Source organism: Mustela nivalis (assembly GCF_964662115.1).
Source record: "Mustela nivalis genome assembly, chromosome: 19".
NCBI classification, from domain to species: domain Eukaryota; kingdom Metazoa; phylum Chordata; class Mammalia; order Carnivora; family Mustelidae; genus Mustela; species Mustela nivalis.
In genome coordinates, this window is record NC_139038.1 from 19,902,710 (window position 1) to 19,915,213 (window position 12,504).

At 54.8% G+C, this 12,504-nt stretch overlaps 1 long non-coding RNA gene and 1 pseudogene across 2 annotated transcripts; both read right to left on the bottom strand.

Moving 5' to 3' along the window:
* Positions 1 to 1,287: 1,287 nt before the first annotated feature.
* LOC309854978 lies at positions 1,288 to 2,251 on the bottom strand. The gene is made up of 3 exons (XR_014306516.1): positions 2,210 to 2,251; positions 1,550 to 1,668; positions 1,288 to 1,331 (listed from the first exon to the last, which is right to left on the bottom strand). It is a non-coding gene; the product is annotated as an uncharacterized lncRNA (long non-coding RNA).
* Positions 2,252 to 7,531: 5,280 nt separating this feature from the next.
* LOC309854247 (thyroid receptor-interacting protein 11 pseudogene) lies at positions 7,532 to 12,143 on the bottom strand (annotated as a pseudogene). The gene is made up of 2 exons: positions 12,038 to 12,143; positions 7,532 to 11,583 (listed from the first exon to the last, which is right to left on the bottom strand). The product of its transcript is annotated as a thyroid receptor-interacting protein 11 pseudogene (transcript).
* Between the last annotated feature and the right edge of the window lie 361 nt (positions 12,144 to 12,504).

Consider the following 12,504-nt stretch of genomic DNA (forward strand, 5'->3'; position numbering starts at 1 on the left):
CAAGTCTTCCAAACTAATCTGTGTATTTCTTTACGTCTTGAACGAGCCACCACGGACACCTCCTGCGTGTCAGACATGGCGCTAAGTGTTTTGTTAATGTTAAATTTCACTTCGTCTTTACAGTCCTCTATGACGTGGGATTATCATCATCCCCATTCGTCCCGTCAGGGAACGGAGACGTACAATGCTTTAGCAACACGGCTCATAAGAGGCAGAGGTAGGATCTGCTTGGGGTCTGGACCCCATGTTTTAAATCACTATGATTCGTTTCCAAGACCCTACAAAAACGACAAGTCGTCACCCCAAACGTTGGTTTTCCCCACCCCACGGTCCCCACGTGGCCCCAGCTTCAAGGACATTCTGTCAATTCCTTCAACACTACACATCCTTCCCGGCCCTAACGGAACACCTTCCCACATCCGCCTGGATTTCTTAGCCTCCTGGTCTCCGCTTGAACATTACTCAGCAAATTACAAACTCTAACGCACCCTGTACTTCCCAGCACTCAATGCAAAACAGTAATGACGAATGTCACGGGTCGTTATTTCCTTCCTGTCTTGGCCAGCCAGGGGCTGAGTCCCTCACGCATCCTGTCAGTCCTGTTCATCATGGGTTCCAATCACTGATAGCCACAACCCACCCAAAAGGAAGGCCATTCCCCCTACAGACACACACACACGCACACAGACACACACACACACACACACACACACACACACACACACTGACCCCTGACTGGCCTGATCTCAGGTGCACGGTGGGGATCCTGACAACCCCTCGTGGAACGTAACCTACTCGAGGAGGAGAACGGAACTCCTCTCCCATCAACACTCCACTTACGGGCTTCAAGTCGGTCTCTTCTAGCGGGACTTGAGCCCCAGCAAGGCTGAAACCTCATCTGCCCGGTTCGGCCGCATTTCCGCTCGCTCTGTCTCCAGGCCCCCCACATAGTTAGCAGCTCCATCAACGAGGCCCCGTTCTGGGCTCCTCTCAGCTGCGAAAGGAGGGGCACACAAGCTGACGGCTACCTTTTGGCAAACCGGTGTACTCCTGAGACACAGGCCCGCCTCCCAGCGAGGCCCCAGCCCCCCCGGAGACACGGGGCCCTGACATCATGCCCTACAGGTACCTCCGTGCAGAGGAGCATCTTCCCAAGGGCTGCTCACTTCTTGGTCCTCCGCGCCGACCTTGAGGACGAAGTACAGGAGCTGGAAAGGGGTGTCTGTCCTCAGACCAGTGTCCGTGGGTCTGGAGGTTGTGAGGTGCTACGCCCACCGGGACAAGCTTGTGGGGTCTTGAGACGCCAGACAAGCAGCAAGCCTCACAGAAGCCTGGAAAACGGGAGGTGCTTTTGCTCAGACTCCGCTCAAGTGTCTCAGTGCCCCGCCCGTCAGCTATCCTAACCACCTTCCCGCTCCTGGGTGCCGGGCCCCCACGCTGAATGGACAGTTTCCCTGCTCCCCCGGCCTTCGGAAGGCATCGCCCGCCGGATAGGTCTTTGGGCCCCGCCCACACAACCCTGGGCACACAGTCTCTCTCCCATTCCCACCTGGCAGGAGCTCGGTCACACCACCATCCTCCCCCTCTGCTGCTGCTGTGTTCTGAGGGTGGCCTCTCTGAGCTCCTCACAAGCTCTAGATGGCTGTGGTCGGCACCAAACCGAGCTGTCTGGAATGGAATTGCCTCAGCACCCTTTTCAAAACTCAGATGGGCATACTTGTGGGGACTGTTTCTGGAGTCTTTGTTCTGTGGGACTGTCGTCCTGCCAATACCAACACGGGCTTCCTTGTTACAACTACTACTAAGCTCTGACACTCTAAAGACTGCGTTCCCAAATTACTCTTCTTTTCAAAACCGGTTTTGAAACTACTCTGATTCCTTTGTCCTTCCACATAGATTTTAGAATATTTTTGTCTATCTCTACGAAAACACACGAAGCTGACAGGATTTTGATAGACATGGCGTTACGTCTCTCTATCAGTCTGGGGAGAATTGACATCGTGACGATGCCTAGTCTTCCAGATCACGAACGTGGTGTATCTCTTCCATTTATTTCTATCTTGGACTTCCTGTATCAGTGCTAAATAGCTTTCAGCATGGGATGCCTGGACAGGCACTGTTAGATTTATCCCGAAGTAGTTTCTTTGCGAAGGTGTGTTGGATTGTGGAGCCTCCATATTCGTTGCCGGCATAGAGGAATACAGCTTACCTTTCTGTGTTTAGCCCGTATACTGTTTCTCTGGGACGTTCCGTTGTTAGTTCTAGAAGCATTTGTCGTACCCTCTTGGGGCATAAGGCCTGCAATGAAGATTCCGTGTCAGGGGCTGTGTTGACACGCGGAAGATCAAGGAGGGACCCGAATGGCATCCTGCACGTTCTCCTCTCCCTCTTCCCTCACAGGGGAGGTCTCTTCCCCAAACACCCTTCTCATCCTAGGGACTAGCCATAGTGCCTGTTGGTTTTGAGGGAGCAGAGTTCGGTTCCCTAGAAGCCCACTGAATTCTTCAGGCCAGCCACTCACCCCCTCCCATGGGAACCAGGACTTGCCACACCCTCTTGTTTCAAGAAGCGAGTCTTGCCTTCGAAGGCCCTGCTGCCGGTTCTCTCTGTTCTCAAGCGCGACGTCTGTGTCGTCCTGCACGGTGTGTGGTATCCTCCTCCCCTGAAGCGTGAGGGTATGTGACGAGTAAACCGTTGGTCAGTCACCCGTGTCGGGTGTCAGGGCATCCCACAAGTCTGGAGCAGGAATGTCTCTCTCATCGGGGACCTGAGGAGATGGTGATTAAAACAAGCGGCAGCATCCCAGGCACGGTGTCCGTATGTTAACTGAGGACGCGGGGGTCAGCTTGACCTGCTCCTTCGCTAACTAACTGGCTTCAGAGGGGACAGTCACGATCCGGGAGGGAACTGGCCATCGCCGGCCAGCTTGTGTGTTGGCCCGTGTTCTGTTATCTCACACGGAGGTCGCCATCCATTTCCAAACTAAGGTCCCCTCCTTGCCAACAAGGTGAGAATGAAGGAGAATGGACTGTATCTTGGGGGGAGGCGTCACCCATGTGACCTGCATGTGGCCTGTATTGGTCTCCAGGGCTCCCCCCTGAGGTTGGCAACCGCAGGACATGCTTGACTGGTGTGCCTCAGTTCCAGGGACTGGGTGTTGGGCCAGTGATGGATGCGGACGTCCGGATCCTATGGGGGAAAGCACACCCCAAGCACAGCCCCGGGGGTGACCCTCTGTGTTGTGGGTGCAACGGAGGAGGGAGGCCCCGACGCAGGGAAATGTAAGAATGGCACACTGAGGGGATCCGGTCCCACCTTGACTTCCGCCAGGAGGCGGAGGCGTGCGACCATACAACCCTCGCCGCGACAGAAGCCCCAAGGCTGATGATGCTGATTTGAGACTCTCTGGAAGAAAAAACCGAGAACGAGGAGCAGGGCAAAAGACACCCCCCCACCCCACCCCCAGTATATCCAGGAAGACACAAACCCGAGCAAAGGAGGAGTGGGAGAGAGAAAACTGAATACAGGAGGTAGGGGGACCCCCCCCCCCTGCCGGGGCCCCCACGAACTAATTCATCGTAGGTTCAGAATTTGACCCGGTTGTAGATCCAACATGTACAAGGGCACCCGGGTGGCTCACATGGTTAATCACCTGACCTCAGTTCAGGTCTTGATCCCGGGATCCTGGAATAGAGCCCCATGTCAAGCTCCCTGCTGGGCAAGGAGTCAGTCTGCTTCTCCCTCTGCCTCTCCCTGCTGCTCCCCCGGGGTCCTGCTCTGTCCCACCTGCTTGCTCGCTCTCTCGCTCTCTCGCTCTCTTAAATGAATACATCAAATCTCTAACCAATAAAAAGTAAAAAGGAAATCATAAATTCACTAAAATAATTTAATTGGCAAAATTCCAAGGAGGCCGATTGCCTCCTGTGCCTCTACAGCGTAGGTTCTGAATGAAGTGTACTGTTGCCAAGATGCACCGGTTGGCTAACCTTCACGGACTTAATGCACGTTCTGTTTATAGCGAGTATAAGAACCATAGATTGTGCCTTCTGTCTTTCCTGCTTTGACATCTCGGGCCTTGCTGACTTTGGAGGGACTTTCCCTGGCAGGCTTACTTAATTCCTAGAGATGGTCCGCAGCTTGCCTACAGGCAGAGCGTTCACATGTAAAGCAACCAATTTGGAGCCTTTACCCCCAACCACCTCTTTTAAGAAACTCTCACTCTGGGCCACTATCCCCTGCCCTGATCACCCCAGGGGCAGGGACAGACTACTCCAGACAGACACCACTGTGTCCCGGAACCCACTGACATGACACCGACTAGGCAGTCTTAAATGTGCTTAGCCGGATTCACCTGCCCCTTGCCATGGAAACCCCAGTAAAGGGTCTTGCCCGTGTCGTCTGTCCCTTCACTCCCTCTTTCTCCTGACCGCCCCTGGTACTTCCCTGGGTGGCCCTCCATGGCTCTCAGGACCTCCTCTCTCGGGATCAGGGAGTCGATGAACGCTTCTTGCGTTGGGAGAGTTCCTTGTGTATCTGCTTGTCTTACCGTCCCTGATAAAATAAACCCCTGTACCCTGAAAACACCGGAGACACCTGGGGGGCTCAGTGGGTTGAGCTTTTGGCTCAGGTCAGGCTCTCAGGGTCATGGGCTAGGGTCCCATGTCGGGCTGTGTGCTCAGGGTGGAGTCCGCTTGGGATTTTCTCCGCCTCTGCCTTTCTGTCCCTGCCACCACCCCGGGCCCCGGCTCCTTTGCTAGCTTTTGCTCTTGCTTTCTCTTTGAGGTTAAGTCGTTGAAAAAGCCATGAGGGAGCCCCACAGATTTAACGATGGTGAATATTTTGCTCTAATACATTTGGCCAGTATGTTCTGTTCAGTGCCTCTCGGTCGCATGTGCCTTGACCTTGAAGGAGACAGGATTTACCTTGTTACGCGCGGGGCACCCAAACCGCTCTGCTCTAAAACAGGCAAACTTTGTGGGCAGGATCTTAGCGCATTCGTCTTTCTCCGGGAATACAGATGGGACATCACATCCAGGAGATCCTACTGTGAGGATATTTGTTGGGCACACTTGTTAAGGACCTGCAGGGGTGGCTCTGTCTGTCAGTCAAGGGTCTGCCTTGGGCCCAGATCCTGATCTCAGGGTCCTGGCAACAAGCCTTGCATCAGGCTCCCTGGTCAGCAGGAAGCCTGCTTCTCCCTCTCCCTCTGCCCCTACCAGCCCTTTGTCCTCTCTGTCTGTGTGTCTTTCTCTCTCTCGTGATCTGTCAAGTCCTTAAGTAAAATCCTTACAAAGAAAAAAGGACATACAAGTCCAATATCTTTCCGTACTTTTTGGGTACTGGAGGCAACATATTCCTTGTTTATCGGTTTTACAGAAACCCATTTCAGCTGTTCCTTGTTAACGAGCCCACGCAGAGGGGGGAGGGTCTCCCCTCAACAGAAGGCTCTCGGATCTGTGCAAGCAAAATTGACCTGTTGGGGGTGACTGGGTGGCTCAGTTGGTGAAGCGTCTGCCTTTGTCTCAGGTCCTGATCTCGGGATCCTGAGATGGAGCCTGGCAGGGGGTTCCCTGCCCTGCTCGGCGGGGAGCCCGCTTCTCCCTCTCCCTTTCACCCCCTTTTCCAGCCAGGGCGCTCTCTCAACTACAAAAACAAAAAGCTTGAGGAAAAAACCAGCTGTTCGTGCCCAGGTCAAAAGGCTGTAGCAGCCTCCTCTCCTGCTTCCTGGAGTCCCTGGACTCTCTGTCCATGCTATCTGTCAATCGTCCATGGGCTCCCAATGCAAGAAACGGCCCTCCTCGGCCCTGGTGAGAGACCATGAGAGCAGCAGTTGCTGGCCATGCACTGGGCTCTCCTGGAAACAGCATCTCTCACAGACTCTGAGCCTTCCTCTCCAGCTGTCCATTCTTCTCTGGGTCATGGGACCCCCCCCCCCCCACCACCACCACCACCACCAGCTGAATATAGTTCCCAAGGCCTTCCCGCTCCAGGCTGAAGCCCAAGTCTGCATATCCTACCTGCAGGTGGAGGTGGGGGCTTCTGTCCACAGTGCATTGCCAGATTCCATGGTGCCGGAGGACGTCCGCTCTTCCTTCTACCCCTTGGCCACCCAGCGATTCCCTTGGGATCAACTGCGTGAACATCAATGGAAGTTACTACATTTTGGATTTGATGACCACGTCTCCCTCCTGGTCACATGACAGCTTCACATCCTAGAGAAGCACCTGTCCTACGCCTTAAGAGTCTCAGCAGGAAATGGATGTCCATATATCAGAGTCCGTTCTGATGGAAAGCCTGAGGTGAAGGTTCAATAGGAAGTGTTGTCTTGGCATCCGGTAACTTTGGAGGGCCTCGGATGGCCTCACCCCAAGTTCCCTTCCCACTCTGCTCCCCCAGATCGGATCCCCTGGCCAACAAGCCCTCCTTAGCACGGGGACCAGGCACAGTTTCTTCCCAAGTAAGCTCCAGTTCCCTGACAGCCTGCGCCATGATCCAGCAAATGAAGATTTGAAGGGGCTTCTGAAGAAATGAACAAGGGAGTCGACCATGGACCTTCCAGTTACAAACCGCTTAAAGGATGATCAAGAGGAGCTACTTCTAGAACTTAGGGCAGAACCGTAAGCCGCTGGGTTTTCCATTTAAGAATAAGATGGAATTCATTCCCATTTCAAAAATGGTCTCTAAGGCAGAGTGATTTGGCGGGGTTGGGGGTGGGAAGCAAGTCAGAGAATAAGTAGTATACTCCTAAGCAGGCCAACCTACATAAGGCCCGAGAGAAATCAGGTTAGCCATAGCGTGCTTTTGCAGACAACAGAAAAGGAAATGATTTTTAAAAATTAGAAGATAAAAAATTAAGAGAAATGAGACTTACCTGGGAAAAGCAAACTTTTTTTTTTTTTTTTTTTTTTTTTAAACGTCCTCTTCATCGTGTACTTTTGTGCTAGTCACCTGGTTTCCCATACAAGGATTGTGTGGTCGTGTATCTGATACATTTGGAACACTGAAACAAGTTGATGTGTTCTCTGCATAAGGTATCCGTAGACGCTTGGCCCTTGTGTAAACCTTCCAGCATTACAGACCACAGCTTCCAAGGCCATCAGTGTCGACTGTCCTACGAACGTCACCACTGCTGTGGCATCTGGGTGGCTCAGTCTGTTAACTGTCTTTGGCTCATGTCATGATCCGGGGGTCCTAGGATCAGGTCACAGGTCAGGATCCCTGCTCCGGGGAGAGCCTGCTTCTGTCTCTCCCTCTGGTGCTCCCCCTGTACGTGTGCCCTCAATTTCTGTCGAAAAGATCAATAAGATCTTAAAACATAAAAAGGAAGTCACCGGTGTTTTCACTTTGGCGAATACTTCTGCAGTCATTGAGAGACCCCTTTTTTGTTAAGTCATAAAAGAAAGATGTTTCTTCAGCTGAAAGCAAAACCGTGAAACATTTGGCATTTTGAAAAAGAACATTAGGAGATAAGGTAGACACGCAGAGTGACTTGGGATGTTCAAAGCGTGGTGTCACTCTGGCTCACAATCGTCTATTTCTTTGAGAGGTCTTTGGCCGCCTTTCCAACCTTCTGGGCAGGTGATAGTATATGCGGCGTGTACACGGGTAAAGCGTCAGTGACAGCATTTAGAAGAAGGTGCTCCGATCCATCCATTTGCGGTCCAGGTGGATTAATAAGAGACACAGCTGTGGTGCGGGGCTTGACGTCCTTTTTTCCGGGTGTGGATGCCAGGGTAGCGTTCCGTCGTGATGGGCCTTGTTTCTTAGGCGGCTTTCCCCTTCCTCCTGAATCTGGGGGCTTCACGACACGAGCAGAGGGTTTTGGCGGTGGAAAAGCTGAATGAGATTCCGCTTCTAGAAACTGGACAAAAAGGTCTGAAAAGGAACGCTGGGCCACAGCTTGGTGATTTGGTTTCGCAGGGGTGTTGGGGGCGCTTCTGGATCCAGGCCCCCCAGTCCCCCCGCTGGGCACACCCGCGGGCTCCCGGCTGCGCAGCTGCCGCAGCTGGTCTTCTCGGATCCCCAGCGTGCTTGCCATCAAGCTCAACGCTTCCTGCCGTTCCGCATCCGCTGCCTGGAAAGCTCCCACGAAGAGTCTCCTTAGGAGGGCTTTGTCCGCCATTCCTTCGGACTGACTGACTAAGGTCATCAGTCTCCTCTGTGTGTCCTCCAGGATTTCCTGCTGGACCTCGTTCTGTTTCTTGAACTCTTGGAGTCGGTCCTCCTTCTCCTCCAAGTCGGCATTGGTTTGATGCAAACGTCCCTGTAAGGACTTCAGGTTTCCTTCTAGGGCGTCTGCCTTTTCCATCCATTCGGCCAGTTCCAGCTTCAGGCTCGCTAGGGTCTGATCACAGCGCCTTCCCTCTTCCTGGGAGGCGGCAAGCCGGAGCACAGCTTCCTCCTTCTGCTGGGTGACCACGTGCAGCTGCTCCCGCAGCGACGCTACCTGCAGCCTGGCTCCGTGGCTGGCCTTTTGCATGGCAGCGGAAGACCAAACGAGTTTTCCCTGCAAGACCGTCACTTCCTCTCTCAGCTGAGCCACTCGGTCCTCCGAGGCCAAAGCTTCCCGGCGACGAGAATCTTGGGCTTCTGCAGCGAGCTGCCGCCCTCTCTCCAGCTCCTGGGTGAGGCGCAGCTCTCTCTCTCGTAGCTGGTGAACCTCCTTCTGGAGGGCGCGGGCTTCCGTTTCTTTCTGTGTCAGTGCCAACACGACGTCATCTCTCTCCCGCTGACACGCAGCTGCCTTTTCCTGCGTGGACCGAACGGCGGCGGCGAGCCGGTTCAGTTCCCCGGTCTCGCCCTCCTCTTTCTCTCGCAGCAGTTGCTCCAAGGCCAGGGCCTTCTCTCTCATCGCAGCATGCTGGGATGCCTCCTCTCTCTGCGTCACTGACAGCAGCCGATTGGTCTCTTGCAACGCCCGATTCTCCATGTCCTGTTCTCTAGATCGTTCCACGATCTTGGCGTTTTCCTCTCTCAGGCGACACACGTCCATTTCGAAGTCTGCCACCCTCTCCTTCAGATTGGTGACCGCCTGCCTCAGCAGCTCGTTCTCACTCAGCTGGCCACAGAGCTTCTCCTGTAAGGAAAGCAGCTCCTCACTTTTCGCTTGGGTTCGGAGCTCCTGAGCCCGAAGGCAGTTTCGCAGAAGGGCCGGTTTCTCCGTCGGCCGTTCCGTGTGGGAATCGGCATCGCTGTGTTCCCGTGCTTTGCCTTCTCCTTCCCCCGTGGCAGCCCCCGAAGCAATCCATCTCTGCTGATCTTCCCGGAGGGTTCGGATCCTTGTCTCTTTTCCTCGCCCTGGTTTTCGGAGCTCTTCTACCTCCTCTCCGATCACCTGAGAGGCCTCACTCACGGGGTCAGATTTCACGGCCTTCCGGGAGTCGCTGGAGGTCTGGAGGAAAATCACACCAAGGTTCCCTAAAAGGAGGTCCTTGGCATTGCAGAGCTCCCCGATGCGGAGCTGCAGTTGGGCCAGTTCCTTCTCTAGCTCGTGGAAGTTTATTTCATGTCCCTGGTAAGTTGGGATCTGGTCCAGAGAGGCTGCCTGCGGTTTCAGAACGTTCTCGCTGTTGGGGCACGCCCACGCCTGCAGTTGTCGCAGATGTGTCTGAAGCTGGGGGGACTCCCGCTTCAGATTTTGGACGGTGGTCAGCACCTGCTCTTTCCACTCCTCCAGGATCTTCACTCGCTGTGTTAACGTGTCCCGTTCCTGGAGAAGCTGCTGGAACTGATGGATTCGACCTCCTCGAACCCCATGACCAGGGCTGGGTGTTTGCAGGATCCTCAGGAAGGTCTGGCATAGCTGACTCAACGCAGCCACCTCCAGGTCTTTTTCTCGAATCACGTGTGACAAGTCCCGAATCCTTTCTGTACACACCTCCTGGCCGCTGCTTTCCACTCTGGTGGACAGTTTTTGGTTTTCCTCTTGCGCCCTCTGGAGGTCCGCTTCCTTGGCAGCAAGTCGATGGGTCATTTCGTGATAGTCCCTTTCCAGATGGCTCTTCTCCCTCATCTTCTCGTTCAGGATGGCCAAGATCTGTTGGCTTTTCAAAGCACACTCTTGCAACTGCTGCTGAAGCTGTTCCACGTGCCTGTTCTGGCTGTGAGAAGCCTCCGAGATTCTGCTGGAAAGACCCTGAATCTCCACATCCTTTTGCTGGATGATCCGAGTGAGTTTCCCGATCTCCTCTCTGGAGAGCCGATCCACTTGCGCGGTCAGCCGGACGTTCTCTTCAGTGAGAAGCTTCGTCTCCGGGTCCTGTTCTTGGATCCCTTGGACTAACCTTTGAATTTCAGCTTGAGATGGATCACGCTCTTCACTTGCGTTCTCTCTGGGGAGAGGCTGGCTTGCTCGCACCTCCTCGTCCTCACAGGGTTCTCTCGGAATGTGCGGGCTTTTGTCGGGCACCTGGGCTCTCAGCTCTTCCAGCGTGACTTGCAGATTCCGAATCATCTCGTCTTTGGCTGCGAGGAGCTGAGCGCGTTCGGTGTTCATCTCCTCCTGCCGGTGTTGAAGACGGTCCACCTTCTCCTTCTGCTCCTGTAAGGACTGAAGCAGTGCTCTCTTCCCCTGCTGCTGGTTGTGAATGATCTTCTGTTGTTCTTGTATCTCCTCCTCGAGATCATCTTTTAACCTGTTGAGCTGAAAGACCTCACACTCGAGTTCTTCAATCTCCTCTAGGACTTTCGGGTCAACCAGAGGGACAGCGCGACTCTGTTGTGTGAGGCGCTCCGGGTCTTGGTCCACAGGAGGGTGTTGGTCGGTCGTGGATGGGAGACGCACGTCTTTGTCCTCCACGGATGCGGGTAAGACGTCATGGCTTCTGAAGGTTTCGGTCGACTGGCCGAGTTCCTCCTGAAGCTCTGGCCTCTCTCGGAGTTCCTTGATGTACTCCTCTTGCTCCCTGAGGCATTCTGTCAGTTGGTTCTGCTCCTCCAAAGCAAAGGACAGCAGTTCCTTCGTTTCCTGGTGCTCGGCGTCCATCTGCTCGATCCTCTCTTGGAGGTGTAGTATCTCCAGGTCTTTCTCCTGACCGAGTTTAACGGAATGGCCATTGTCTGCGGGTGACCATTCTCTGAGGCTTTGTTCCGTCTTGTGTTGGAAAAGCTTCTTTTCGGCCCGACACAGTTTGGCCACTAACCGTCCTTTCTCTATCTTTAAAGCCCTCACGGCGATGTTGTTCTTTAGGGAATCCTCGTTGTTGCGCAGAACGGATTCCTCCAGCTGATGGGTTGCGTCTTGGAGCTGACGAACCAACTTCTCCTTTTCTGCTCGGAGGTCGGAAGCAAGGTTGTTCAGACTGTCGTTGAGCCGCTGCATTTGTGTAAGCTGCTGCTTCAGCCTTCTGAGATCCATTTCCCTCTCCTCCAGAAGGTCACGGTTCACGTTCCCGGCAGCATCTCGGTTTTGCAGGTCTTGCACCTGTCGCTGGTAGTCCATCAGTTGTTTGCGGTGCCGGTCAGTGAGGTCGGCCAGCTTCTGCCGGTGGGTGTTTTGCAACACGGCCACTTCCAGCTGATGTTTGTCCATTTCCCGCATCTGCTTCTGCTGTAGGTCCCTGATGTGGCTCTTCAGTTTCCACACTGTTTCTGGGTCGATGGTATTTGGTCCCTGGGTGGAACACGGGCACAACATCTTCCAGTGAGTCACTTCAGCCTCCAGCGTTTCTGTCTCAGGGAGGCGTCTATTGATCTGTGTCTGGGATGAGATGACATCAGCCACATCCATGGCGTCCCCAGGGAAGGTCCCTTTCCCCAGCACATGTCTGTGAATATCAGAGATGTCCCTGGTCAAAGAGGTGTGGCTGCTGTCCACGGCCCCTAGGGTATGGCCTAGGCCACAGCCCAGCCCACCAGCCCAGGAGAACATCTGGCGGTCATACAACTGCCCTGGTCCGCGGTGAGAAAGCGTCCAGTCCAGCCGGACTACCCCGCCAAGTGTCACAGAACCCCTGCGTGCGCCAGGCTAAGAATCAAAAGCCAACCGCCATTGTTTCCAAGCAGCACCTCGCGCGCGCTCCCGCGCCCCCCCCCCCACCTCGCGCGCGCTCCCGCGCACCCGCGCTCCCGCGCTCCCGCAAGCCGCCTCCGCAGCCGCGGCCGGTCAGGTAGTTCCGAACAGCCAAGACCCTGGGGCCCCTCATCGCGGCAGCTCCCCACACCAGGCTTGGGCCCTTGCCCTCCTTCCCCTGCTTGGCTGGCTGTCCTGGGGCGGCCCCTCGTGCATGCTCCTGCCTGACTGCACCCAGGTGCCTGCCGCCAGAAAATGCACCTGGCCCTGGACGTCCCCCTAAGTGGGGTCGCAGTACACAAAGTGCGGCGGCATGAGCTTTCCACGCAGTAGCATCTCTTTCATTGAGGTGGAAAGTGCAGTCAGACGCATCCGTCCAGCGAGGAGAGGGGACCCGTGGTGCATTTCAGGGATGTCTACACCAGCGCAGACGACGGGCCTCACGGAGCCTTTGGGTATTGCCAGCCTCCAGAGACTCCAGAGGGTCCTGCCCC